This window comes from Balaenoptera musculus, chromosome 21 (genome assembly GCF_009873245.2).
Source record: "Balaenoptera musculus isolate JJ_BM4_2016_0621 chromosome 21, mBalMus1.pri.v3, whole genome shotgun sequence".
Lineage (NCBI taxonomy): Eukaryota > Metazoa > Chordata > Mammalia > Artiodactyla > Balaenopteridae > Balaenoptera > Balaenoptera musculus.
In genome coordinates this window covers 12,111,782-12,138,916 of record NC_045805.1, presented here as the reverse complement: position 1 = coordinate 12,138,916, position 27,135 = coordinate 12,111,782, and the positions used below count along the sequence as shown (strand labels likewise).

At 41.5% G+C, this 27,135-nt stretch overlaps 1 long non-coding RNA gene across 2 annotated transcripts; it reads right to left on the bottom strand.

Annotated features, from left to right (window-relative positions):
- Positions 1-3,356: 3,356 nt before the first annotated feature.
- Positions 3,357-27,135, bottom strand: LOC118887930. 2 transcript variants are annotated; one of them, XR_005018210.1, is made up of 3 exons: positions 26,881-27,135; positions 4,508-4,639; positions 3,357-3,534 (listed from the first exon to the last, which is right to left on the bottom strand). It is a non-coding gene; the product is annotated as an uncharacterized LOC118887930 (long non-coding RNA). The 2 variants fall into 2 exon arrangements; XR_005018211.1 differs by having other exon boundaries at positions 4,508-4,636.

The window sequence follows — 27,135 nt, the reverse complement described above, 5'->3', positions numbered from 1 at the left end:
ACTGACCTTCCCCTACTTCTCTGGAGCGGTTTCTCAGAGCTATCTGAAGTGCTGTCTCCCGGGCTATTGTCCTAATTTTGCCCCAAATAACACAGCTCACAACTCTCACCTTGTGCATTTTTTTCCCAGTAGACAGGGCCTTCCCAGAGGCAGTGACCGCGAAGGGGAGACCTGTGGAGGTACAGGGCCCAGCTCCATGAAGACAAGGATGAGCAGGTTAGTCCTCTCCCGAGGACTGAGGTCTGCAGAATCCCAGGGCCAGGGAGGGTGTGGCGTCCTGGGGCTGCGTTGAGGGCCAGGATGGGTGATGGGAGGCGAAGGGTGAGAGTCCACGTCCTGAGTGAGGACCTGACACAGCACGAGGCAGGAGACGGTAAAAAGACCAAATGCGTGAAGGTCGGCAAGGACCGCGGAGTGCTTTTTAAGCAGAAAAGGAAATGACCGGAACTCTGCTGCCTGGCCTCCGGGCGTTTCAGGATGAGGCATTCTCCCTGAGGGCGGGACAAGGGGATGCAGTGCCTGTGACAACTGCAGGGACCCACAAGACCCAGGGGTTAGACACTTCAGACACGCCCTCTTGTCATAGGAGTCAAGCACTATACTTCTGCCTCTACGAACTGTCCATTCCCCCAACCCACCTTCCACGTCAAAGCCTCTGTGTTCATGTTTACATGCAGTGGGTGTCTGAGTGACGACAGCGTCTCCCCACCACATCTCTGAGACTCTATTTCCTAATGTGGGAATTAAGTCCAATGAAAGCTGAAGGGTAAAAGGAAGTGACAGTGCTTTGAAGTATAATTTAATTGGTTTTCTTTACTATTACTAGAATTAAATTTTTTTTCCAGGTATTCCTTTGCAAAGCCCCCTCATTAAAGAACTACTCCTTTGAGGGGAGAGATTCAGCCATACCTAACACATCTTGATGAGAGTCAGTCGGATGGCCTGAAAAAGATGTGGCCTCTCTAAAACATAACGCAGTGCACATAAGGGAACCTATTTCCACATTCCTGGGGTGGTGGGGGGACTTTCCTCCTCAAGGTACCCCTGGTCCTAGTACATGTGACCATCAAGTGACCTGAGGGTACTCACATGTAAGGGACCCTCAGCTTGAGATGTTTGCTGTGAGTTAAAGTACAGAACCCTGGTGAAATGAAGCAGTTCATATGTTTGGTTTAGACAGATACAATAAGGGAGATTCCAATTCCCCTTCATGGGGACATGAGCACATTAGGGGAGTTAGTGAATAGGGTGTTTCCCAGTGTTGAAAACGTTTGCAAGGCTTTTGTCCTACTGAGATTCTGCTGAGATCATCAGGATGCTTGTGCAGCAACTCTTGTCTCATTTTTTTCATGAAGAATTGTACGTTTATTTTAATATTTTAACAATGCCATGTTGGAAGTGAAGAAAACACAGCCATCCAGGAGTGGAAAGTGGGGAGTGAAGAACATAAACACAATGAGTGTTGGCTGATAACCTTCACAACCAGCCTCAGATAAACACTTTAGAGGTCCCAGAGCCCCCATCATAGGGAATCACAAGTCATTTCCAAAGACAGACCTTCGTGAACAGGGCAACACGGAAATACCCACATACCCCATATTGCTGTGGTTCACCACCACATCTGTCCAGGGGCCTCTGAGAAAGGATCAGAATGTCCAGTTCTTTGTGAGGGAAGTTCACAGTCAATATTTGAAGTTGGCTCCTTCATACTCAATCAGGAACCCTTTCCTTCTACTATTCCTGGAGGAAGAATGAGTTTTTCAGATGAAGGAAAGAATGGTAGATGGCTTCTGAGTCATCTTAAGTGTCATAATTCCAAAAAACATGTACTGGGTTCTGAGTCTCTCCTGTTGTGGATATTAGGCCACTATTTCTCGTAAGATGCCTTCCTGTCAGGATGAGTGCTGAGGACTAAGGGAAGCTGGGGGTGTGGGGATCAACAGGCCCTGAGAGCCGAGTCTTTAGTAACCTCACTTTTACTCACGGTCCCTTCAGTGCCCACTCCTGTGCACAGAGTACCAACTTGCCTCCACAGAACCAGATGCTACCCCAGAGACAGGCTCCCCACAGCACCTGTCTGACTGAGGTTCCTGCTCAACAGGCTGCACACGTGGGGAGGATCTGCAATTAGCACTCTCCCCTTGCAGGTTCAGTATCTGCAGCAGCAACCTGGTTCTTTCACTGACTCTAGACTCTAGACCCCTGGACCAGTGACAAGGTCTCAGAGCACAGCAGAATTTGTAGCACAATATCATTCTTCCACCAACTCTGAAATTTCCCCTAGATGTCCTTGCTTGCCTTCCGCCTCCCACCATTTCCACTTCTTCCTTCCTTTCATGCAATGAATATTACTAACTGCCAGGATATTGAGGATTAAATTACATAATGTATTGAGGTCCCCAGCACAGTGCCCTGTACACAGTGGAGCCTAACGAACCTGAGAGCACACAGGAGATGCTCAGTAAAGCTTGTTTTAGTGAATTGATGCATGTTGCTTCTCAAATACTGTCTTGCTCAGACACTGCTGATTTCTCTATTCTTCTCTCAATTTGACAAGGGTCAACAAATAATATAATTTGGGGGAGGGGGAGGTAATGGGTGATATTGCTGGAACCAAATCTATTTGTGCTGAGAAATGATGTTGTGTCCCAGCATTTCCATTTTTAAGTTAAAAATAAAATTTCGGGGGCTTCCCTGGTGGCGCAGTGGTTAAGAATCCGCCTGCCAATGCAGGGGACATGGGTTCGAGCCCTGGTCCGGGAAGATCCCACACGCTGCAGAGCGACCAAGCCCGTATGCCAGAACTACTGAGCCTGCGCTCTAGAGCCCACGAGCCACAACTGCTGAGCCCGCATGCCACAACTACTGAAGCCCACGTGCCTAGAGCCTGTACTCCGCAACAAGAGAAGCCACCACAATGAGAAGCCGGCACCGCAACAAAGAGTAGCCACCGCTCGCCACAACTAGAGAAAGTCCTCATGCAGCAACGAAGACCCAACGCAGCCATAAATAAATAAATAAATTTATAAAATAATATAAAATTTCATTGGTCCCTCCCAAACTTCCTGAATCATAATTTCCTAGTGTTGAACCCCTGATCTCTAAGAGATTTGCATGTACATTAGAGCTTAAAAAGCAATATTTACTTAAATAATTCTCAACACTGCTTTCCCATTGGGAAACCTTAGGTAGTTGTAAGAAATACCATCACTCCAGAAATTATTTCAGTTGTTCTGAGGATGAGCCTAGGATCAATACTATTTTAACAAAACCTTCATGACCCCTTTTTTTGCAGATCAAAGAACATTTATTAACCCTCAGGTGATTCAAATATCAGGTTGCTATCTACATTAGACCTTAAAATTCTTTGGCTCTTGTGGTCATCAGAGGATTCCAGAAAGGAGAAGTTTTTCTGTGCTTCTCTAGACTTTCAATTGCCAGAAATTAAGACCCACGACACTCTTGTTTCTGTCGTTGTTGTTGTTTCAAAATTCATGACACAGTGATGAGGCAGGAGTACCACTATCACCACTGCTGGAAATGAAGATGCAAAAAGGTTGTCTTAGGCTGCTCTGAGCCCCTGACTCTAAGCTAAATCCCCAAGGGTGTCCCGGAAAAGGTGGTGCTAGAATGGAAAGCAGGAAGACAGCAACACACCAGCAGGAACAAATGTAAAATTTTCTAAGTCCTCCAGGAAGCCCTGCAGGGTTCGTATAGGCATGTGTTACCCTCTGCTGGCCTGGGCACATTAAAAATGGGATCTACCAACAGCCCCTCTGAGATATGAAAACCAAGATGTCAGACCTCAAAGGAGCTGATCAGAGCAGAAGGTAGAAGGGCACCCAGATGGCAAGGGCTGAGACTGTGCTGGACATATAAGGTATGTTGTAGGCGAGGCTTCTCCTTGCTGGGTATGGATCTGGTTCCTGTCTTTGTAGGGGTTGGCCTAACTCCAGTGTCCAGGGATGGGCAAACCCTGGACCAGGGCCCCTTTTCCTCTCTCTGGTAGTTCTCTTCTCCTAAGTGTCTCACAAGTTCCCAAGTTTTCCCATGCTCTCCTCAGGTTGGTTTTCTTTTCCCTCCTGATGTTTGTCTTTGCCTTGCAGAACAAGTTTCCTAGCACAAACCTAGAACTAAGACTTCAGACTACCCAGTGGGCCCAATGTCATTATCTTGTTATTCAGTTAGAGACGTCTGTATTCTTTTATCTCCTTAGGTGTATTATTATTATACTTCCTCATATTAATGTCATAAGGATAATAATCACTATAGTTATTTATTATTATTAAGTTTCTTATTATGGATTTTCATGTGTGGTTATAGTTACACAGCATTGACTAGTGATTCTCTACTTAAGAAAGATGTCTGATTTTCAGAAGATGATTGCCAAGGGTTCTCGAACAGACACACATTCACAGTCTCCCAGGCTCCTTGCCATACCACTTGGTATCTTTTCAATAAGCAAAACCCTTATTTTTCAATTCCAACTCCAGAAGCAGGGACAAACCTGTGAGTAGGTGAGTTCCAGATGAGGATTCCATTGATCTTAGTGAGGCTCTGCTCACTTTACAACAGCTCTTCAGGGACCAGGAATCTCTTTTTCCATCTGAAGAGACCCAGGGAAGTATTCCTTGACCTGCTAGAGAAACCACAAAGATTTGTAAGTCAACTCAGGGATGCAGAAACCATTCTTATCTTCCTGAAAAGGTTGTAGAAGGTATCTCAACCTGACAGAGCATTGTCAGAATTTTCTATGTCACTTTAGGAGGTCCAAAGTACCATTGATGAAAACTGAGGGGCACAGAGGATGAGCCACACCTGCCAGAGCCCCTGCAAATATTCTAAGTCCTTTTGGGTGCCCAGAAAAGCCAGGGGCTGAAATGGAAGGCAGGGAGAGTGCAACACACCAGAACGATCAATTGAAGAACTTTATAAGTTCTATGTGGCTACAAGGAACCTCTAGTGCCTGCTCGTGTCACACCTTGCCAGCTGGGAGCTCCAATAGTAACATCCTCCAACAGCCCCAGAATGATATATATGAACACAGATGTCTGGACCTCAAGGGGCCTGGGTTGACCAGATGGCAGAAAGAAAGCTAGGCACTGAGAACTGAGATAGCACTGGGGGCTTAATGTATGTTACTGGTGGGGTTACTGTATCCTGGATGTAAATCTGGGGTCAAGCTTTGTCAGCCCATTGACCTGAATCCTGATATCTGGTGGGAATACTTTTTTTTTAAGTATTTATTTATTTATAGATTTGGCTGTGGTGGGTCTTAGTTGCGGCACGTGGGATCCTTGTTGCGGCATGCGGGATCTTCTGGTTGTGGCATGTGGGATCTTTTGGTTGCAGCATGCAGGATCTTTAGTTGCAGCATGCAGACACTTAGTTGCGGCATGTGGGATCTAGTTCCCTGACCAGGGATCGAAACTGGGCCCCCTGCATTGGGAGTGTGGAGTCTTAGCCCCTGGACCACCAGGGAAGTCCCTCTGGTGGGAATCGTATGACTGGTAGGCTCCAGACCTGCGTCCTCCACCTCTGCTAGGGAGATCCCTCTTCCCAGGGTTGGTACAGGAGATCCCTCATTGGCCCATATTCCCCTCCTTTGGGTTTTACTTCCCTCCTGTTCTCATCCATGACTTTCAAAACACATTTTATTGTGCAGACCTAGGGTTCAAACTCCAAAATATTCCATGAGGTCCAATAACAGTATCTGGTCACTTAGGTAGGAGAGCCTGTATTCTATTCTACAATCTCCCTAGGTTTCTAATTATTATCATTTTTATAGTTACTACTTTTATTGTAATTAGGATAATCATCATTATCAATGTTGTTACTCATTATGATTTTTAGTATTACGGTTTTTTATTATGCATTATTTTTGTGGTGGTAGTTATACAGCACTGAGCAGAGTTTCTCTTTTCACCTAGGTGTCAGGTTGACTGAAGATAAGGGAAGGTCCCTCAACATACCTACACATTCACAGTTCTCCCAGGTTCCTGCAGTAGCCTTTTTTTTTTTTTACGTGAAAGCACCTTCATCAGTTTTTTTTTAAATAATATTTTTTAAATTAACTAATTTATTTTTGGTTGCATTGGGTCTTCATTGCTGTGAATGGGCTCTCTCTAGTTGCGCCGAGCGGGGGCTACTCTTCATCACGGTGCACGGGCCTCTCATTGCAGTGGCTTCTCTTGTTGCGGAGCAGGGGCTCCAGGTGCACAGGCTTCCGTAGTTGTGGCACGTGGGCTCAGTAGTTGTGGCTCACGGGCTCCAGAGCACAGGCTCAGCAGTTGTAGCGCACGGGCTTAGTTGTTCCATGGCATGTGGGATCTTCCTGGACCAGGGATTGAACACATGTCTCCTGCATTGGCAGGCGGACTCCCAACCACTGTGTCAGCAGGGAAGTCCCCCTGCAGTAGTCCTTGAGGCCTGTTTGTCAGATGAGCCTTTTGAAATATTAGAAGTCTCCTTCCAGAGGCAAACCCTGCCTGGGCATCTGGAAAATTTTACAAGTCTTATTGAGGGCCCCCAAACTGTTTTGCTGGCCTTAAGGACCCAGAAGGCTGTCTTAGACTAACCAGAGACTTCACATAATTTTCTAAAACAATTCAAAGGCACAGGAGGTGCTGTTACCTTCCTGGAAAAGCTGCAGAGGGCATCCTTGCCCACATGAGCCTCCTCAGGATTCTAAAAGTCAGCAGAGAGGCTGGAAATCTGGCTTTAAAAACAACTGAGGCTCAAGGGAGGCATCCTAGGCCCTCCTGAGCCTCTGGGAATGTTCTACAACCCCTTCGGTGTCCAAGAAAGGCTGGTGCTGGACTGGATGGCAAGGAGGGGACAACCTGTCATGTGACCTACCATCAAAATTTCTAAATCACTCAGTGAACTCAGTAACAGCTCAGGCTGCTACTGTCGCCCCTGCTGGATGAGGAGCACCGGCTGAGATATGTGAACTGAAATTTCTGGACCTGAAGAGGCTAGGTAAAGAACAAGAAAGGCAACCAGGCCATCATGAGGACTTAAAGTGCCTAGTAGAGGGGGCCTTTGAGCAGCAGGTGGATCTGGGCCCTGCCTTCTTTGCAGGGACCCAGGCCATCAGAAAATTGGCTCAACCCCTGAAATTCCGTGAGGTTCCTGTGGCTGGTTGGTTCTAAAACAGGGTCTCTCTATGTCTGCCCTATAGGGATCTCTTCCTGGGGTTGGCATGGGAGTTCCCAAGATTGCCCATGTCCTGAATATTATTACAATAATTCCTTATCTTTATTGTTGTTGTTGTTATAAAACATTGAATAAAGTTTCTTGATCCGTGAAGAACTGTCTGATTTCCTGAAGATGAAAGAGGGTTCCCAAAGCACACACTGCTGCTCTCTGGCTCCCAGGTTAGCTCCACAGTCACTTCCCCCAGGGAACTTCCAGAAACTTTCCAAGTACACTGCCAGATGCTTGGACTGGGGTTTTTTTTTTTTTTTTTTTTTCCCTCAGGAGAAACTCAGGGAGGGCATCTTGCCTGTCTGAGCCCCTGGAAAATATTCTAAGTCACCGTAGGTGCAGCTTTGAAGTGGTTGCCTATTTGAAGTGGATGCCTCAACAATCAAAGCTTAAGTCAGGCACTTGTATTACAAAAAAGAAAAACCAACTGTCACGATATACATTACAGACATTTAAATGAACAAAAATAAGAGTTGTCTCGAATGACAGATTGTTCTTCAGATGAATATTTATGCCCTATCTTGCTTTTACTTATTTCAAAGTCAGCATTTCAGAATAATGACTACATATAAATAATAGTCCATTTCATTTTTTAAATAAGAAAAATTAATATTGTTACTATGGCTTAGTTGGATTACACAAGAAATCAACATGACCAGCTAGTCTAGAACATCATTCTTGAAATAAGCAATATTTACAATAAACGAAAAATACACCATTGGCAAACCATTAATTTAATTTAATTTAAACCTCAATTAACAAATATCTACATTAAATTTGATAGTTTCCTTACATTATTTCTCCTGTTTGACAGAAACCATGAGCTCAATGAAAGTGGGTTCTGCTGCCCCCAAGTGATCTCTTTCTGTCATAGAACCTCCAGATGTAGCATGGGCCTACTTACACCTTGGTTTTGATGTAGCAAAAGCGATTTAGGACTCCCGGGTACAGAGTTGTAAGAGACTAATTTTGTGTTACTTTAAGTCACCAAGTCTGTGGTAATTTTAGAGTAACAGTAAGACATTATCCATGGAAGAATATCAATACAATCAACATTTAGATGGAATACAGTATGACCATGAGCAAGGTGCCTTGCTTTAAAACAGGTTAGGGAGCTACAAGCAGAATTGGGAAGAGCACAAACAAATAAATCAGATCACATACATTGCTATCTTTATGTTTATTTGTTTCTGATTGTTACAGATTATGATTTTTTTTTTAAACTTGACAGAGACATTGTGAAATCTTTTCTTTTTTTTAATTAATTAATTTATTTTATTTATGGCTGTGTTGGGTCTTCGTTTCTGTGCGAGGGCTTTCTCTAGTTGTGGCAAGCGAGGGCCACTCTTCATCGCGGTGCGCGGGCCTCTCACTATCGCGGCCTCTCTTGTTGCGGAGCACAGGCTCCAGACGCGCAGGCTCAGTAGTTGTGGCTCACGGGCCCAGTTGCTCCGCGGCATGTGGGATCTTCCCAGACCAGGGCTCGAACCCGTGTCCCCTGCATTGGCAGGCAGATTCTCAACCACTGCGCCACCAGGGAAGCCCCCCAGATTATGATTTTGATAAGAATAAATAAAGTAGTCCTTTAGTAACTTGATTCTATTTTGAAAAGTGTGTTGGCGCAGACATCTTCATCAGAACTACCGTATGTTATATCGTGTACAAGTTCACAGAAAATGAATTTGTCAAAACTCAATTTACCAAATATAGCAAATTTCCCACTCACCAACCTCACTGATTTACCAAAACGTAATTTGTGTCAAACATAAATACATTTTAAGGAGATTTATATTTGGAAGGAATGATTTTTTAACACAGTTTAAGGTCAGCTAGGTATCTCAGTTGACCAGTTACCACTGGATTTAACAGATCCAGTAAAATCAATTTGTTGACTTTCAGTGTGGTTTAGTCTTCTAATGAGTTAACATTCATTTAGAGATGTATACATTCTGATGTTGTGTACATGTATGCATACATTCACAATATTATTCAGCCTTTCAAAAGAAGGAAATATTGCCATTTCAACAATGTGGATGAACATAGCTGATGTTATGCTGAGTGAAATAAGCCAGACACAGAAAGACAAATACTGCATAATATCACTTACATGTGGAATCTTAAAAAGTGGAACTTACAGAAACACAGAGTAAAATGATGGTTTTCATGGGCTTGAGGTGGAGGAAATGTGGGGCTTTTTTAGTTGTAAGATGAATAACTTTTGGAGGTCTAATGTAGAGCATAGTGATTATAGTTTAAAATAGTGTACACTTGAAATTTGCTAAATTAGTAGATCTCAACACGCACAAAACAGTAATCTGTGAGGTGATGGATAGGTTAATTAGCTTGATTGAGGGAATCGTTTCACAATGTGTATGTATATCAGAACATCACATTGTACACTTTTAGTATATACAGTGTTTGTCAATCACACCTCAATAAAGCTGGAACAAATAGTTTGAAAAAAGGAAAAAAGGAAATAGAGAACAGTATGGATCCTCTTGCTGCAGGTTCTGTGCTGTAGTAATGATAACAATGAAAAACCTCAAAAACATGGGGCTTCCCTGGTGGTGCAGTGGTTGAGAATCTGCCTGCCAATGCAGGGGACACGGGTTCGAACCCGGGTCTGGGAAGATCCCACATGCCGTGGAGCAACTGGGCCCGTGAGCCACAATTACTGAGCCTGCGCGTCTGGGGCCTGTGCTCCGCAACAAGAGAGGCCGCAATGGTGAGAGGCCCACGCACTGCAATGAAGAGTGGCCCCCACTTGCCACAACTAGAGAAAGCCCTCGCACAGAAACGAAGACCCAACACAGCCATAAAAATAAATAAATTTAAAAAAAAAAAAAACCTCAAAAACAGTGAAACCTCTGGGAAAGAACAGGAAGTTTGCTTCTGAGACCTTTAGAAGAAGTGCAGAACTAGAGGACTTGGTCAGTTTTTAAAAGTTGTATCTACATGATTTACCTAAGCAGGGGGACATATTTTGTTACTGGGAATGCTTGATTGGATTTATCTTGACAGACACTCAAGTTACTTAGGATGTGTCCTTTGGGTTACATGGTGAGAGAGGTTAGATGGTTGATGGGATTATAGTTTATGAGGTTATATGATTGATGAGGTTATCAACTGCATAAAAAGAGAACTCACATCAGAGCAGTACTTTGTGTAGAGAAAGAAGTTCTGAGCTCTGGAGTGTGGTGACAGCAACCTCAGGAAAGACCTGGCTTCATTGGATTTTCCATCCATTTGATTTCTGGTAAATAATGAAGATAATTTTCACAAGAAGGGACAAATGTCATTTATTTTTAAAATGAATTTTAATTGAAAAATGATCACATAATCTGTCTACAAGAATTTGGGGTAGGCCCCTTGAGGGTTGGTTCGGTTGTTATTGACATGGAAGTTTTCTAGATTAATAATTTCTACGTCATGGTCACAGGGAATTGTACCTAACCTTAGAATTCAGGTAATATTTTTTTGCAGTTATACCAGTGGAGAGCACAGTAAATAAATAAATGAGTTGCCTAAATGAATAGTAGAATTATATTTAACACAAAGGGGAGGGAAAGAGGAAGGCTAACTGCGGTTGAGATTTAGAAAAGGGATCTTTGAGGAGTTAACATTTAAACCAAGACCGAAAGAAACTGTGTATGGTGTGAGAGTGTATGTGTGGATGAAGAATGCTAATAGGTCTCCGTGTAGGGATGAGAGCAATACCTAATTGTATTTGTGTGGTTCTCTGAGGGCATGTAAAAGATCAACCCCTAAAGGTCTGGTAGAACCATTAATTAACAATGCCAAATAGAGGAGTCTGATTTACATCTTCATTTTGGTAGGGGAGGTAATGTCCTAAAACATTTAATTTTAGTAGCACATGACTATGCAATTAGAGTTGGTAGGTCAGGATTCCATAATCCCTGGGATTAGTGTCTTGATCAGCAGAGGTGGTAAAAGTTCAGACAGACATGAGAATCGCTGGTCTTTCTACTGAAGTGAGTAAATGTGGATTAAACAGGCAGGTACAGCGAGGAAGGTGGTGGACGGCAGGTTCCCAGGTGGTAGGAGAACCTGGGTGGGGAGTGATTCTGTGAGATAAGCTGAAAGGGGAGAGGCTGGGATTCCAGGGTGGGGCCTCTGAGTCCTTCCCTGAGAGGTGATGATTCCTGGTGAAACCTAGGTGTGGCGTGTACCCCTCACGACAATCCTGCTGAGAAATTTGAGTTTGGGAAACAGACCAAAATTGAAAGGCCAGATGACCCATTTCCAAGCCGTGCAATTTTGTCACGTTACTAAAGCTCTCTAAACCCCTGTACACAACATTGGTTCCCTCAGTAAAGGATTCAAAATCAGCAGGGTTATCGTGGGGCTCAATGAAGCCTCTCTATGGAACTCTGCAAGCAGGGATCTCATTTAATAAAACTTTTTTCTTTTTCTCTAGACATAGGAACAAGGAGGTGTGTTGAAACTCCTGCAGAGAGGGCCATCAGAAGGGTGCACAGATCTCACACTCAGGCCTGAAAGATGGGGAACTGCCTCAAATCCAGCATCTTGGATGACAGCTCTGTTCCTGAGTCTCCATCCCGCTGGGTGGGCCCAGGCGGGAGGAGACGCTGGGATCAGGAACCACATCCGGAACAAGTTCCAAATCCCATCCATCTTCCAACACCCAGCCCACTTCACCAAGCAGCACAGCTGACGGAAGAGGAACAAGTGAGGTTAGCTCAAAGAATCAGCCTTAAAAAGCACCTGCCTCAAGGAGTGTACGGAACAGATGGATTTGAAGAAAAGATCCAGGAGGAGTGTGTGATTTGTTGGTTGGAGTTTATGTGTGGGGACTCCATCAGATCTCTGCCCTGCGAGCACTTCTATCACCTGAACTGCATCAATGAGTGGTTGACTAGGTCCTTCACCTGCCCCTACTGCCGGGGGCCCGTGGATGTCGCACAGCCTTCATCCCAGGACATTAATTGAGCCAGGATCTCGTTTGATTTCAAGTGTCCCATCATTTTTAGTGATTTTGATATTTTGTCATCGTGTCTAAATAGCCAGGGATTAGGAATTAAAATCATGCACAAAGACTTCCTAAAAATTCCTGTCATGTTGTAGATGATGGCAAACAATTTATAATGTTTTAGAAACTTAGGGAGATAATGGCATGTAAAGCCTTGACCAAGTGTTCAGAAGTGTAATTATATCTTAGCATTTTTCCAGTACATAGGATGTGTACCATGTTGCAGCAGCTATACATGTTGTATTGTGTCTGTTGAAGATTAGGGAAAAGATAATGGTTACTTTTCCTAAGTGATATAACTTTCTTCTCCCCAATCCAAACTGGCATTTGGACCAAGGTTTTATGAAAAACTACAATTTATACAACTGAACTAAAATGAAATCCAATTATATATGAGTGAATAAATGAAGAATCTTATTTTCAAATAACCCTCCTAAATGGTCTTATCTTTTTGTTCTCCATCATTTTGAGACATTTAACTTTTTGTCTTGTAAGTCCAATCAAGGTGAACAGAGTGTGTCACAGGGAAGAACAGTCCTGAGTAGGTTTATTAGCTGTGTAATTACGGTGTATTCATGTAATTTAGCTGTGTTTGTGTAAAGGGATAATAAAATAGTTTTCCATCTAAAGTCAGAGTTGAGGGAGTGATATTGCTGGAGACCCCACGTGGAGGAGGGAGTCAGAATGATTCAGGATGAGGGTATGCAGAGGTTTGACTTGGATTTGCAATCATGATTTGGAATTATGGAGTGAACTGAACTTCTGATCACTGTGGGCTAATGAGCATACACACCTCCGTGTTTTCCACATTTTTATCTCCCAAATGGAGGTGTTCATATATTATTCATTAGCAATAATAGTCATAGTCGTCTTCCTTGTGACCATAGGCAAGGAAAGCCCTCCCCTTCTTTCTCTTAGAGCACACTGCATGTTCCCGGTGATTAGGCCCACATCCTCGTGAAGGACTGATGTTTATGAGATGTGGGTCTGGAAATTGGAAAACTGGGGTCCCATGGCTTCTCTGTCCTTCCTCAGCTTTGCCTTCTTGATGCTTGTACTGGCGACCCTTCCCCTTTCACCCTCTCTCCTAGTTCAGATGAACTTGTGAGTCCCACCTAAACCACACAGACCCTGGGTAAATGCCTGCCACAGCTCTCAGTGCTCCATCTTGTGCAAACTGTTCCCCTCAGTTCTCTTCCTCCTCTGTCTCGGACCCTGACCCTGTGGAAACAGAGGGAGGTTAGGTGACTGGACACGCCCTGGGCACATAGAATCCTCTAGTCCACCCTGAGCCATATATGTGGGACATTCTCTCCACTGAGACTGTCCAACCAGTGCTGAGAGTGAACAAGAGGAATCTGGCTCCAGGGGATAATTGCACGACTTTCTCAGACCTCCTAGGATTATAAGCCATTTGTGATCTCCTGTTCCAAATACACCCAGCCAAAGGCACTTTAGGTTTGATTTCCCATAGCAATCCTCCCAGGATCTGCACAAACATTACAATTCCCTATCCAATCTTTGGGGATAAGTCTCTGATGACTGTGTAGGGAGTGTCTTCTCTTTTCTCTTCTTTAAAATTTCTTTTTTCTTAATTTAACTATACTTGATTTACAATATTGTGTTAGTTTCAGGTGTACAGCTTCACATTCTTTTCCATTATAGGTCATTACAAGATATTGAATATAGTTCCCTGTGCTATACAGTAAATCCTTGTTGTTTATCTATTTTACATATACTGTAGTGGTGTGGGTCCTCTACTCCTAATTTAATCCCATACTCCTAATTTATCACTCCCCCTCCCCTTTCCCCTTTGGTAACCATAAGTTTGTTTTCTATGTCTGAGGGTGTTTCTGTTTTGTAAATAAATTGATCTGCATTATTTTTTAGATTCCACATATAAGTGATATCATATAATATTTGTCTTTTTCTACCTGACTTACTTCATTTAGTATGATAATCTCTAGGTCCATCCATGTAGCTGCAAACTGCAATATTTCATTCTTTTTTATGGCTGAGTTTTATTCCATTGCATATATGTACCACATCTTATTTATCCATTCATCTGTTGATAGACACTGAGGTTGCTTCCATATCTTGGCTATTGTAAATAGCGCTGCTATGAACATTAGTGTGCATGTATCTTTTCAAATTAGTGCTTTTGGTTTTTTTGGACATATACACTAGAGTGGAATTGGTGGGTCATACGGTAGTCCTATTTTTAGTTTTTTGAGAAACTGCCATACTGTTTTCCACAGTGGCTGCACAAATTTACATTCCTACCAACAGTGTACTAGGGTTCCCTTTTCTCCACATCCTTGCCAACATTTGTTATTTGTGTTCCTTTAGATGAAAACCATTTTGACAGGTGTGAGGTGACATCTCATTGTGGTTTTGATTTGCATTTCCCTGATGATTAGCGATGTTGAGCAGCTTTTCTTGTGCCTGATGGCTATCTGTATGTCTTCTTTGGAAAAATGTCTATTCAGGTCTTCTGCCCACTTATTAATCAAGTAGTTTTTTTTTTTTTTTGATGTTGAGTTGCATGAGCTGTTCATATATGTTGAATATTAACCCCTTATCAGACATATTATTTGCAAATGTTTTCTCCCACTCAGTAAGTTGTCTTTTCACTTTGTCGATGGTTTCCTTTGCTTGCAAAAGTTTTTAAGTTTACTTAGATCCCATTTGTTTACTTTTGCTTTTGTTTCCTTTGTTTTAGGAGTTATGATATGATATCAAAAACTGTAATTGTGAGGGAAGGAGAGTATATATGAAGGATTTTAAAAATGCATTTGGAATTAAGAGATCAGCAACTTAAAACAATCATGAATATATATAGACTGATATCATATACCTATTATTTATTATCAGTATTATAATTATTTATATTTATACCATTCTGATTATTGTCAAGTAAACTCAAATCCAGACTTACATAGGGAGAGACTTTAATTAGAAAGAAAGGTTATTGCAGGAATTCCCTGGTGGTCCAGTGGTTAGGACCCCTCACTTTCACTGCCATGGCTCCTCAGGTTCAATCCCTGGTTGGGGAACTAAGATCTCGCAAGCTGTGCTGCACAGCCCAAAAAAGGGAAGAAAGAATTAAAAGCTATTGCAATAGAGAGAACTATCTGATTGCAGAGATCAGCAAGCATCTCAAAGTCAAACAAAAAAAAGGATTTTCTTTCACATGGTAAAGGGGGTAAGTGGTAAGGGGAAGTTGGGCACTAGGAGGAGCTTAAGCCAACTGTGTGACCAGTGTGGTGTGGAGGGAAATATGTCTTGCCATAGCCCATCTAGCCAGGCTTCCCATGTCTCCAACCCCCTCTGCTTGCTTTCCATGTCTGTCCTCAAGTATCTCTACCCACTGTGCCGTAGTTTGGTTATAAGTTTGCCTACTGAAGGACATCTTGGCTCCTCATAGATTTTGGTCATTGTGCATAAAGCTGCTGAATATATTGCATGCTGTTTATTCTGTGGACACAAATTTTCAAACCAGTTGGGCAAATATACAGGGACACAAATGATGCATCGTATGCTGAGACCATGCTTACGTTTCTAGGAAACTACCAAAATGTTTTCCAAAGTGGCTGTACATTATGCATTCCCACCAGCAATGAATCAAATTTCCTGGTGTTCCCCATCCTCCTTTGTGACTCACATTATCAGTTTTTTCAGTTAGCTATTGTAATAGGTGTGCAGGGTATCTCGTTGCTCTTTTAATTGGCTGTTTCCTAACGACAAGTAATATTGAGCATGTTTTTGTATGTTTGTTTCCTATTTGTATATCTTGCATGATGACCTTTCTGTTCAGATACTCAACCATTTTTTAATTGGGTAGTTTGTTTTCTCTATGTTGAGTTTTACAAGTGCCTTGTATATTTTGGATACAAGTCCTTCTAAACATTTATGTTTTGCAAATATTTTCTCCCAGTCTGGGACTTGTGTTTTCATTGCTTGAATTGTTTCTTTTGTAGAATGAAAAATTTTAATTTAATAAGGTCCATATTATCAATTTTTTTCTCATAGATTGTTGTTTTGATTTTGTACATTAAACTAATTAATGTATATTAAAATTCATGTATATTCTGTTTTCTTATGTCACTTTTTGTTTTAAATTTTATGTTTAAGTATATGAACTATTTTGAGTGAACATATATATAAGTTTTGTGTCTTTGTTCATTTCATTGCATATGGTCATCCATTTGTGCCATCATCTTTTGTTGAGAGACTGTATTTCCCACTGAGTTGCCTTTTCTTCTTTTACTACAATCATTTGACTGTATTTTCCTGGGTCTGTTTGTACACTCTCTGCTCTGTTTTTTTATTTATCTGTCTATTATTTCTCCAATGTCAGGCACTCTTGTTTACTGAAGATTTATAATAAAGTTTGGATTAGGAAGTGTGGTTCATCAACTTTGTTCTTCAATATTACTTAGTCTACTCCAAGTTTTAATAGAGTTAGCTGATAGCTTCAAAATAGCTTGATTTGTATTGGGATTGCACCAAATTTATAGATCAAGTTGGGAAGAATTAACATCATAACAATATTTTGTCTTTCAATCATGATCAAGTGATACCTCTCCCCTGATTTACATTTTCTTTTTTTTTTTTAACAATGTTTTTTTTCTACACACAGACTTGTACATATTTTGTTGGAGTTATACTTGAGGATTATTTGGGGGTATGCATTGAAAATTGCATTGTTTTTCTTTCCAATTCCAATCATTAAGTGTTAGTGTATGGGAATGCAGTTGACATACTTTGCTTCTTGTTATCTCCGTCCATTCCAATCAAAGCACGGTGTGGTAGGCTCCATTTGGTGTTAACTTTCAAAATCGTGGCCTTGAATAATCCAACACTGGATTTCAGTTACTCAGACAGAGACTAGGAGAGGGCGCCAGGAAGCACCGAACAGTGAGCTCCATGCGTCTTCTACTGCCCCCCGGTCCTTCAGCCTGCAGGCGGTGCAAACCCTCCTGCGGGGACCCTCCTGGCACGCGTGCACATTCTGCCTGCTGACGTCACGGCGTCCTCAGTGAGGAAAGCTTTTCCTTCTCCGATGACTCGCCAGAGCGTGCCGCCAGCTTCCGGAAGACATGGGACCGCGTTGCCCTGAGGAGAACGCTCCCTGTCCATGCCAAGGGCTGAAGGGGCTGTGGGCGCGTCTCCCCGACGACTTCCTTAAACTGCAGCAGAGCCCCTTGATTTCCTGGACGATCCCGCGTGGTTTATTCTCTACTTTCCCAGGTAGTATTTCAGCAGGACTGACTCTTCAAAAACAAAACCCAAGAACAACGGACATTGAGAGTTTGGATGGATAATCATAGAATACTGTGGTGTTTGCTATGGATTCAGGCTTGTTTTGAGGAAGGAACCCCTACACAGATTCGGAGAAAGGGAAACACGTGGACACTCATGACGGGAATACGCGAACTGTCGGGTCCTTCCGGGGGGATGAGGGTGTGGGCAGTGCGGGTCTGGCCGTGAGAGAAAGGGAAGTGGGGCGGCCACCCCTAGGCTTCTGTTAATTTTCAGCGGTTAGTTCCCCCACAACTGTAACGTACTTGAACAATATCAGACGGTTGCAGAGTGTATGTCTTCTAACGCTCACGTTATTTTAAGTCCATACATTATTTATACCAAAACCATAACTTATCACACTTTGAAATGAGACTACTGTCAGCTGTCTTTCTCCCAGGTCTTTATGAGATGATGTAATTTGATACAAAGAGTGGAAATTTCGGGAGAAATCTTTTAAAATGGATCAGAAAGGGATAGTGCTTTGTGATTGCGAGAATTAGAATACACATACCCCTCTCATATGATTCAAGGCTTTCTGAAAGTTGGGCCCTCTTCACATCTGCGGTGATCTTCCATCTCCTCATTCTCTGAGAGAGCTCTGCATTTTGTGTCAGAGGCCAGTGGGAGAAGATTTTTAATATGACCCTTTGCCTGACCCATGATTCTGGGGTTGTTTACTCTCCAGGTAACCAAAACCTTCAGGACTGACCACATCATTTTAATATTAAGATACAGTGAACTTTAATTTGATTTTAAGTTTTGAGAGCAATAATGGCACTTTATTATTATTATTTTTTTAAGTGGAGTCTCTGACCTGGGGTGTCAGGTCCCCTGCAGGGCCCTTAGCATATGCAGGCCTCACATCTCTCTAGAGTTAAACTAAGGAGCAGGCTTCAGAGGATGCTGCCACAGCTTTACTTTTTCTTTTTCGTTGAGGTATAACTGACATAGAACACGATATTAGTTTCAGGTGTATGACATAATGATTCAGTGTTTGTATATCTTGTGAACTGATCACTATAAATCTAGTTAACATCCATCACCACACACAGTGACACAGATTTGTTTCTTGTGATGAGAACTTGTAAGACTTACTCTCTTAGCAACTTTCAAAGATGCAGCACAGTTTTAATAACTATAGTCACCGTGCTGTGCATGACATCCCCGTGACTTATTTACTTTATAACTGACAGTTTGTAGCTTTTGAACCCCTTCACCCATTTTGTGCACCCCACACTCCCCACCTCTGGCAACTGCAACTATTCTCGGCATCTGTGAGCTAAACTTATTTATTTATTTATTTATGTATTTATTTATGGCTGCATTGGGTCTTCATTGCTGCATGCGGGCTTCCTCTAGTTGCAGCAAGCGGGGGCTACTCTTCCTTGCGGTGCGTGGGCTTCTCATTGTGGTGGCTTCTCTTGTTGCGGAGCATGGGCTCTAGGCGCACAGGCTTCAGTAGTTGTGGCACTCGGGCTCAGTAGTTGTGGCTCGAGGGCTGTAGAGCACAGGCTCATTAGTTGTGGCGCATGGGCTTAGTTGCTCCACAGCATGTGGGATCCTCCCGGACCAGGGCTCGAACCCATGTCCCCTGCATTGGCAGGTGGATTCCCAACCACTGCACCACCAGGGAAGTCCCTATGAGCTAAATTTTTAAAAGATTCCTCATGTAAGTGAGATCTTCCTCTGTCTGACTTATTTCACTTAGAATAATGCACTCAAGAACCATCCATGTGGTCACAAATGGCAAGGCTTCCTTCTTTCTTATGCCTGAATTAAAGCAAGGAAACAGTCAGTCAGGAAACGCAGAACATTTTTACTGTGTTGCTTACTTGAATTGGCTCCAAAAATGTTTGACTTTTTCCCTTAATGAAACAATCATAATAGGTAGGACTTAACTCTCTTTGTATTTTGACCCATAGTGTCCCCTAAAATAAATTGGAAACATAAAATCATATACGTTGCTGATGAGTTAGTGTGTAAACACCTGGCTCTAAATTTACCATGAGCTGAAAAGCACTGGGTGTCATTGGGTCCACCTGGGCCCATGTCCACGTGGACACCCACACCAGGGCAGCCTTTCTGGACCTGAAATACTGCCGGGCAGAACCAGGAGACCAGGGAGAAGCAGGAGGGGAAGATGGGAGGAGGCTGAGGGAAGAATCAGCTCCTCAACCGCTGCTCCAGGTGCCTGAGGAGCGAGTCCTGTGCAAGGTAGGATGTCCTTGGGCACTGCAGGGCATCGTGAGGGATGGAAGGGTGGAAGTCCTGTGGTCCTGGGCAGCTGTCAGCGCTCCTCCAAGTCACCTGCAGACCGTCCGTTGTTAGGAAGGCCTGTGAGACAGGCATGCACAGCCCCCTCCAGACACAAACTTCCTACTGGAAAGTGCTTGTGGCTCAACTAAGTCTGCATTTTATGGCCTTTTCCTCTTCATGGCCTGCTACTAGTTGCACAATTTAACCTTCATATAGTGTTCTAAATGGAAAACGACAAACTCACAGAAGCAGAGATAGAATGGTGGTTGCTGGGGGCTGGGGTGGGAAAATGGAGAAAAGGTACAAACTTCTAGTTCCAAGTTCCAAGCTTCCAGCTTAAGATTACTTCAGCTATTCAGGATCTTCTGTGGTTCCATACAAATTTTAGGATTGTTTGTTCTATTTCTGTTTTTATAAAGAAAGCCATTGGGATTTTGATAGGAATCAGTTGAATTTGCATATTACTCTGGGTTGTATGGACATTTTTGAACAATATTCTCTCAATCCCTGAGCACAGAATAATTTCCATTTATTTGTTTTCAATTTCTTTCATCAATGTCTTAGTTTTTCACTGTCTAGGCCCTTTACCACCTTGGTTAAATTTATTTCTAGACATTCTTTTTGATTCAGTTGTAAATGGGATTATTTTTTATTGTTTGTTAATGTGTGGAAATGGAACAGATATTTGTATATGGATTTTCGTATCCTGCAACTTTACTGAATATTTATTCTAACAGTTTTTTGGAGTCCTCAGGGTTTTCTATATATAATATGTCATCTGCAAATAGTGACATTTGACTTCTTTTCCATGTTGGATGCCTTTTTTCTTGCTTAATTGCTCTGGCTAGGACTTCCAATATTACACTGAATAAAAGTGGTGAGAGTGGGCACTCTTGTCTGTTTCTGATCTTAAAAGCTTTCAGCTTTTCACCATTGAGTATGATATTAGCTGTGGGCTTGTTATATATGGCCTTTATTATGTTGAGGTGTGTTCTTTCTGTACCCATTTTGAGTTTTTATCATAAATTGGTGTTCAATCTTGTTAAATGCTTTTCTGCATCTACTAATCATATGGGTTTTATTCTTCAGTTTGTTAATGTGGCCTATCACATTGATTTTGTGGATGTTGAAACATCCTTGCATCCCTGGAATAAATTCCACTTGATCATGGTGTATGTCTTTTTAATGTATTGATGAAATTGAATTGCTAATATTTTGTTGAAGATTTTTGCATCTATATTAATCAGTACTTGTCTGGTTTTTGCTATCAGGGTAGCGCTAGCTGGTAAAATGAGTTTAGAAGTGTTCCTTCCTCTTCTATTTTTTTGTAGAGTTTGAGGATTGGTATTAATTCTCCTTTAAATGTTTTGTAGACTTCACTAGGACCTTCTGGTCCTGGACTTTTGTTTGTTGGGAGGTTTTTGATTACTGATTCAGTCTCCTTACTAGTAATCAATCTGTTCAGATTTTGTTTCTTTGAGTCAGTAATGGTAGGTTGTATGTTTCTAGAAATTTGTCCATTTCTTCTAGGGTGTCCAATTTGATGAAGTATAATTGTTCAAAGCAATCTCTCATGGTCTTTTCTGTGGTATCAACTGAGACCTCGTTTTTTCTTGGTGACTCTAGCTACAGGTTTATCAATACTATTTATATTATTATACTATTTATATTATTCAAAGAACCAGCTCTTGGTTTCATTGATCTTTTCTATTGTCTTTTTAGTCTCTATTTCATTTATTTTCTCTCTGACGTTTATTTCTTTTCTTCTACTAACCTTGGGTTTCACTTGTTCTTTTCCTAATTCCTTTCTAGTTTGTATTGCTATAAACTTCCCTCTTACTATAGCTTTTGCTGCATTGCATAGATTTTGATATGTCATATTTTCATTTTTGTCTTCCAGTAATTTTTGATTTCTCCTTTGGTTTCTTCATTGACCCAGTAGCTGTTCAGTATCATATTGTTCAGTTTCCACATATTTGTGACTTTTCCAGCTTTCTTCTGGTAGTTTATTTCTAGTTTCATACCATTGTGATTGAAATTATAAGAAGCATCTTTTCCAGTCTTCTTAAATTTATTGAAACTTGTGTACCAAAATACGGTTTATTCTTCAGAAAGTTCCATATGCTCTTTAGAAGAATGTGTATTCTGTTGCATTTGGATGAAATGTTCTGTACAAATCTATCAAATCCACCTGGCCTAATGTTTAATTTAAGGCCACGATTTTCTTGTTGACTCTGTCTACATGATTTATCCATTGATGAAAGTGGGGCATTAAAGTTGCCTACTGTTATTATATTGATGTGTATTTCACTCTTTAGGTCTGTTAATATTTGCTTTATATTACTGAGGTGCTCCTGTGTTGGGTGCATAAATATGTATAGCTGTTCTATCCTCTTTTTGAATTGACCCCTTTATCATAATGTAATGCCTTTCTTTGTCTCAATAACGGTATTTTTAAAAGAAATGTTATGCACCAGCAGACTTCATTCACAAATTATCTATTTATTGACCTTTAATTCATCATTGTGATGTATGTATATATTAACAATATATAATAACACATCATCCTGTGTTCTACATTTTCCAGTTAATATTCAAAGTTACTTTCTGGTTGAACTTATTCATCATGATTATGACTATTGCTGCATGAAAAGTTGAAACTGACCAACATGGTAGTTTTTTCAGCAACAACTTTGATTCATTAAAAGAAATTATTGCTTATTGTTACAAAATTCTGCATTCAGAATTCCCAGATGATGTCACAATCCTGGATACTTATCCTACATTTTTTTAATAATAGGCCACTGGGCAATATTATAAATTAATGTCTAAATTGTATGGCAAAAATATTGATAGGTGTTTTTCCCAGTCAGGGATTTCTGATGCAAACTCCAATCTTTCATTTGATTTTTAGCACTGGTATATACAGTGTTTGAAATTGAATGTCAACTAAGGAATTAAAAATCATTGAAGACATCCCTTCATTCATTACACTGAAAGTGTTTTGTACATAGTGTGGAATCTTACATTTACAATAGTATCTCTTCAAGTAAAAGTTTCTTCAAGGCATATTGCACTGAATATGTTCTCCAGCACTAATTTTCTGTTATTACCCTAGCATGCACTCCTCCTGGTAAAGAGTTTCCCGTCTAATTTCCCATTTTAGGGAAATTAGAATATTATTCATAGTGAGTTTTGTGCACTCCACAACTAGAAATCAGCTTAAGTCTCTTCCACCTTGATTATAAATATAGGGCTCCTCCAAGTGGAGTTCACTCATGTTGTTTAAGGATAAATTATAAATGAAGGTAGTTCCATAATGAATATAGTCATAGAATTTCTCCCGTGTAGCGTTCTGATTTGTTTCAGTTTAGAGCTGTGGCTGAAGACTCTTCCGTGTTCATAACATTTACAGAGTGAGTTCTCTCATGTCTTCTAAAGCAAGAGCTTGTAACAAAGGCTTTCTCACACAAATGACATCCAAATGGTTTTTCTCCAGTATGAGTTCTCTCATATTCTCTAAGACAACAGCTTTGAATAAAGACTTTCCCACAGAGATGGCATCCAAATGGCTTCTCTCTAGAGTGAGTTCTCTCATGTCGCCTAAGGCAAGTGCTCTGAACAAAGGCTTTCCCACATAGATGACATTCATATGGCTTCTCTCCAGTATGAATTCTCCTATGTCTATTTAAAGATGAAGAATGACTGAAGGCCCTTCCACACTGATTACAGACATATGGATTCTCTCCTGTGTGAGTTATTTTGTGAAAATGAAGATGAGAGTTTTGGCTAAAGTGTTTCCCACATTCATTACATTTAAAAGGTTTCTCTCCAGCATGAATTAAGACATCTTGGGTCAGTGTGCAGTTGTGAGTGAAAACTTCATTGGTCCTTTTTTCTTACAATGACACCAATCCCTTCGTGGGAGACCCACTCTCATGACCTCATCTAAACCTAATTACCTCCTATAGGCCCCACCTCCAAATACCATTATATTGGGGATTAGGGCTTCAACATATGAATTTGCTTGGGGGAGGGCGGGACACAGACGTTCAGTCAATAATAGTAAATAAACCAAAATCAGCAGGGTTTTTATGAGGATTAATTAAGCAAATATGTTTAAATCTCTAAGCAGAAAGTAATGTTTAATACAATTTCTGTTTTCCTTATTTTCTGAACTTTAGGTATAAGGAGGTGTGTTAAATCTACTTTTTTGTGATATATCATTTTTCCATGAAACACATTTAATTTTGGTGAAAATTTCAAGTTTACCAATACTTTCAAATATTGGGTTGGCCAAAAAGTTTGTTTGGGTTTTTCCGTAATGTACCACAGCTCTTTCTTTCTACCATGTCAAGACACAGTGACAAGGCAGCCTTCTGCAAACCAAGAACAGGTCCATCACCAGGAACCAAATCTGCTGACACCTTGACCTTTCAGCCTCCAGAACTATGAGAAATAAATGTGTGAACTATGAGAAATAAATGTGTGTTGTTTAAGCTACCAAGTGAGTGGTATTTTGTTATAGCAGCCCGGGATGACCAAGACATTTACCTGTCTAACAAATGACATGAACATGGTTTCAGAAAGTTTGAGACACATCTGTTAGATGGGAATAACATGCATGGTGCCAGCAAGATAAATTTATGGGGTTATCGTTGGTGATTTTAGTAAGTCAAATCATGAGGAAATGTAAGGAAATGGTAACAACACTTTCAACTTTCAGTTTGATTGGGAAGGAACAGCAGAGCAGAAACTAGAGAGAAGATAGGTTCAGATGAAGATTTTGTTTCAAAATGGAAGAATCTTAATAGTTTAATATTGAGTAGAGAGGTCAAGGAGAATAGGACATATGTCTGGTAAAGTAGATTTAATATAGAAGCAATAGCATAAAGTTCCTAAGATAGCAAGAGAGACAAGGACTTAATTGGAGAAATTGGAATGTCCCAGGGTAGAGAGGACACTTCAATTTACAGGAGAGCAGTAGTAATGGATGGGTATGAATGCAGGGATAACTGTAGACTTCTGGGCAGTCATCTGAGGTTTGACTTACAGTTTGTCAAACGATCTAATTCATCAGTGTAGTAGGGGGCAATCCCTTCTGTGGAGACTAGTAAAAGTAAGTGTGTGTGTATGAGTGTGCGTGTGACTGTGTGTGTGTGATGAATAAGGTTTGAAGTGCTTATGGAGCTGGAAGGATACTTTTGTTGGCAGGATTTCCAGATACATATGAAAGTTTCTGGGAGTTGGCTGTATTTAAACCAGTATCAATATCCTAGTCATGTGTTTGCCAGATGCAGCCACTGGGTAGTGAGGAATTTGGAGTCACCAGGATTGGTGTGTTGATTAACAAATGTAGTAAAAGTTCCAATAGACATAAGAATTGTTTGTTTTGGAAAATTATATTTAAAACCTAAATAAATTACTATTAAATTATAAACTGCGTTAGTATATGAGGTATACCTTAAAGTATAAGTTACTAGATGATACTTTATATTTTGTTGAGGACGGCATAGAAAAGGCTGTCTGAGGAGGAATTATCTAAAAATTACCAGATTGATGAAGAGTAGGAATTAGCCTGGAAACCGGTGCTGGGTAACAGAGGAGGGAGACAGAGAACGTTCTCCATAGAAGGAACAACCCTTATTGATAAGTTGGTTAGACTGATGATTATCAGGGGGAGAGGAAGAAGTCCGTGCCATGCATGCTCCAAGTCTGCTTTTCTAATGCCTGAGTCCTACCCCCATAGATACATATTTTGGTGAGGTTGGCATAAGGCTTAACACTCTCCAGATAATGTTAATGTGCAGCAAAGTTTGAGAACCATTGGAGGTGGTGGGCAAAAATAATGTATCACTCACACAATCTTTTAGGTGATGTTCAAAGATTCACCCACAAAAACAGCCCATGTACAAATAAAAATTCACATGATTATGTTGCAATAGTGTATAAACTCTAGGAGAGTGGTTTAGGAATAATCTCCATTAAAATAAACACTGCTTACATAGGACTGTATTTCCTCCTGAAAAAAGGGACTAGTTCTTTAGCAAGGTAGTTTTTCTAAGGAATCCCTGGAAACTCTTCTTTAAATAGTAATAATGACAATGAAAACATAAACTGAAGAAATTATTCTTCAATGCAATGTCACTTCTTTTACCTTCTCAGCTTTCATTAGATCTAATCCCCAGCCAAGGAAACAGACTCAGAGATGTGGTGTAAAGACTGGTTTACTCATAAGGTACCCATCTCATGGACTCAGCTTCTCCTAGGGAGATATGTATCCCATATGGACCCAAGAGGAATCACTACAGTCGATATGGAGACCCCCAAGCACATATTATGTATAAACCTAAATGCAGAAGACTTGGTGGAGAAGGTGATTTGGAGGCTGGATGAGTTACACATGCAGATATATATCACTTGACTCTTTTGTAAGCCTCATCCTAACTTGACATAAAACATTGAGAAATAGAAAACAAAGAGATTAAAATATCTCACATTTTTTAAATTAAACACTTTCAGATAGCTCTGTGATACAGAAAAAGAAAAATGTGAAATTACAATATATTTAGAAATTAATGACAAGCATCCACGCTTGTCCCAAAGGTCTTGCATTTATATATCACCTCAAGATGAGTGAAACTGAACAAGTCAAATGTAAGGAGAAAAGAATTTACATCTACACACGCAGTACATTTTACTCTTGTAAAGCAATGCCTCAGCCCCTCAGCCTCGCAGCCCAGGTCCTGGCCCCATGAAGTCCCCGATACTGAGCCCAGGGCTGCGTCTCTAGTGAACAGGGAGCAGAAATGGAAATAACGTTTGCTCTGGTTTCCATCGCCCGCACAGACAATTCCAGCCCTTGCTAAACTGAATAACCCATTCCAAGCGCAGGAACCACAGACGTTGGTCGGGATCCCACCACGGCCCACTTGGACCCAGCGAGGTCCCCGCCCGAAGCCGAGTCGCGCCCAGAGCACTCGCAGGACACGAGTCTCCAGGCGCGAAAGGGGATTTCGACCTAAACCGTTTTCAACATGTTAACAGGGAAACATCCCAGCATTCACTAGGAAGGCCTCACAGCTCTAAGCTCGTACCTGGAGTTGTCCGAAACATTTAACTTGAAGCCCCGAGGAAGCAGCCCGGCTCCCCGGACACCAGACGAATCAAACGCACCCAAACGCTGAGACTGGAGGTGTGCCTGGCCGGGGTAGGGGCCGACCCGGAAACGGCCTGGGGCGGGGCGGGAAGGCTCAGGCCTCACCCACGCTGCTCCGCCCCGCCTCTCCCTGACTAAGGCCCCGCCCCGCGTGCGTGATTTCCTGCCGACGCGGAAGCGGATTTCGGGAGCG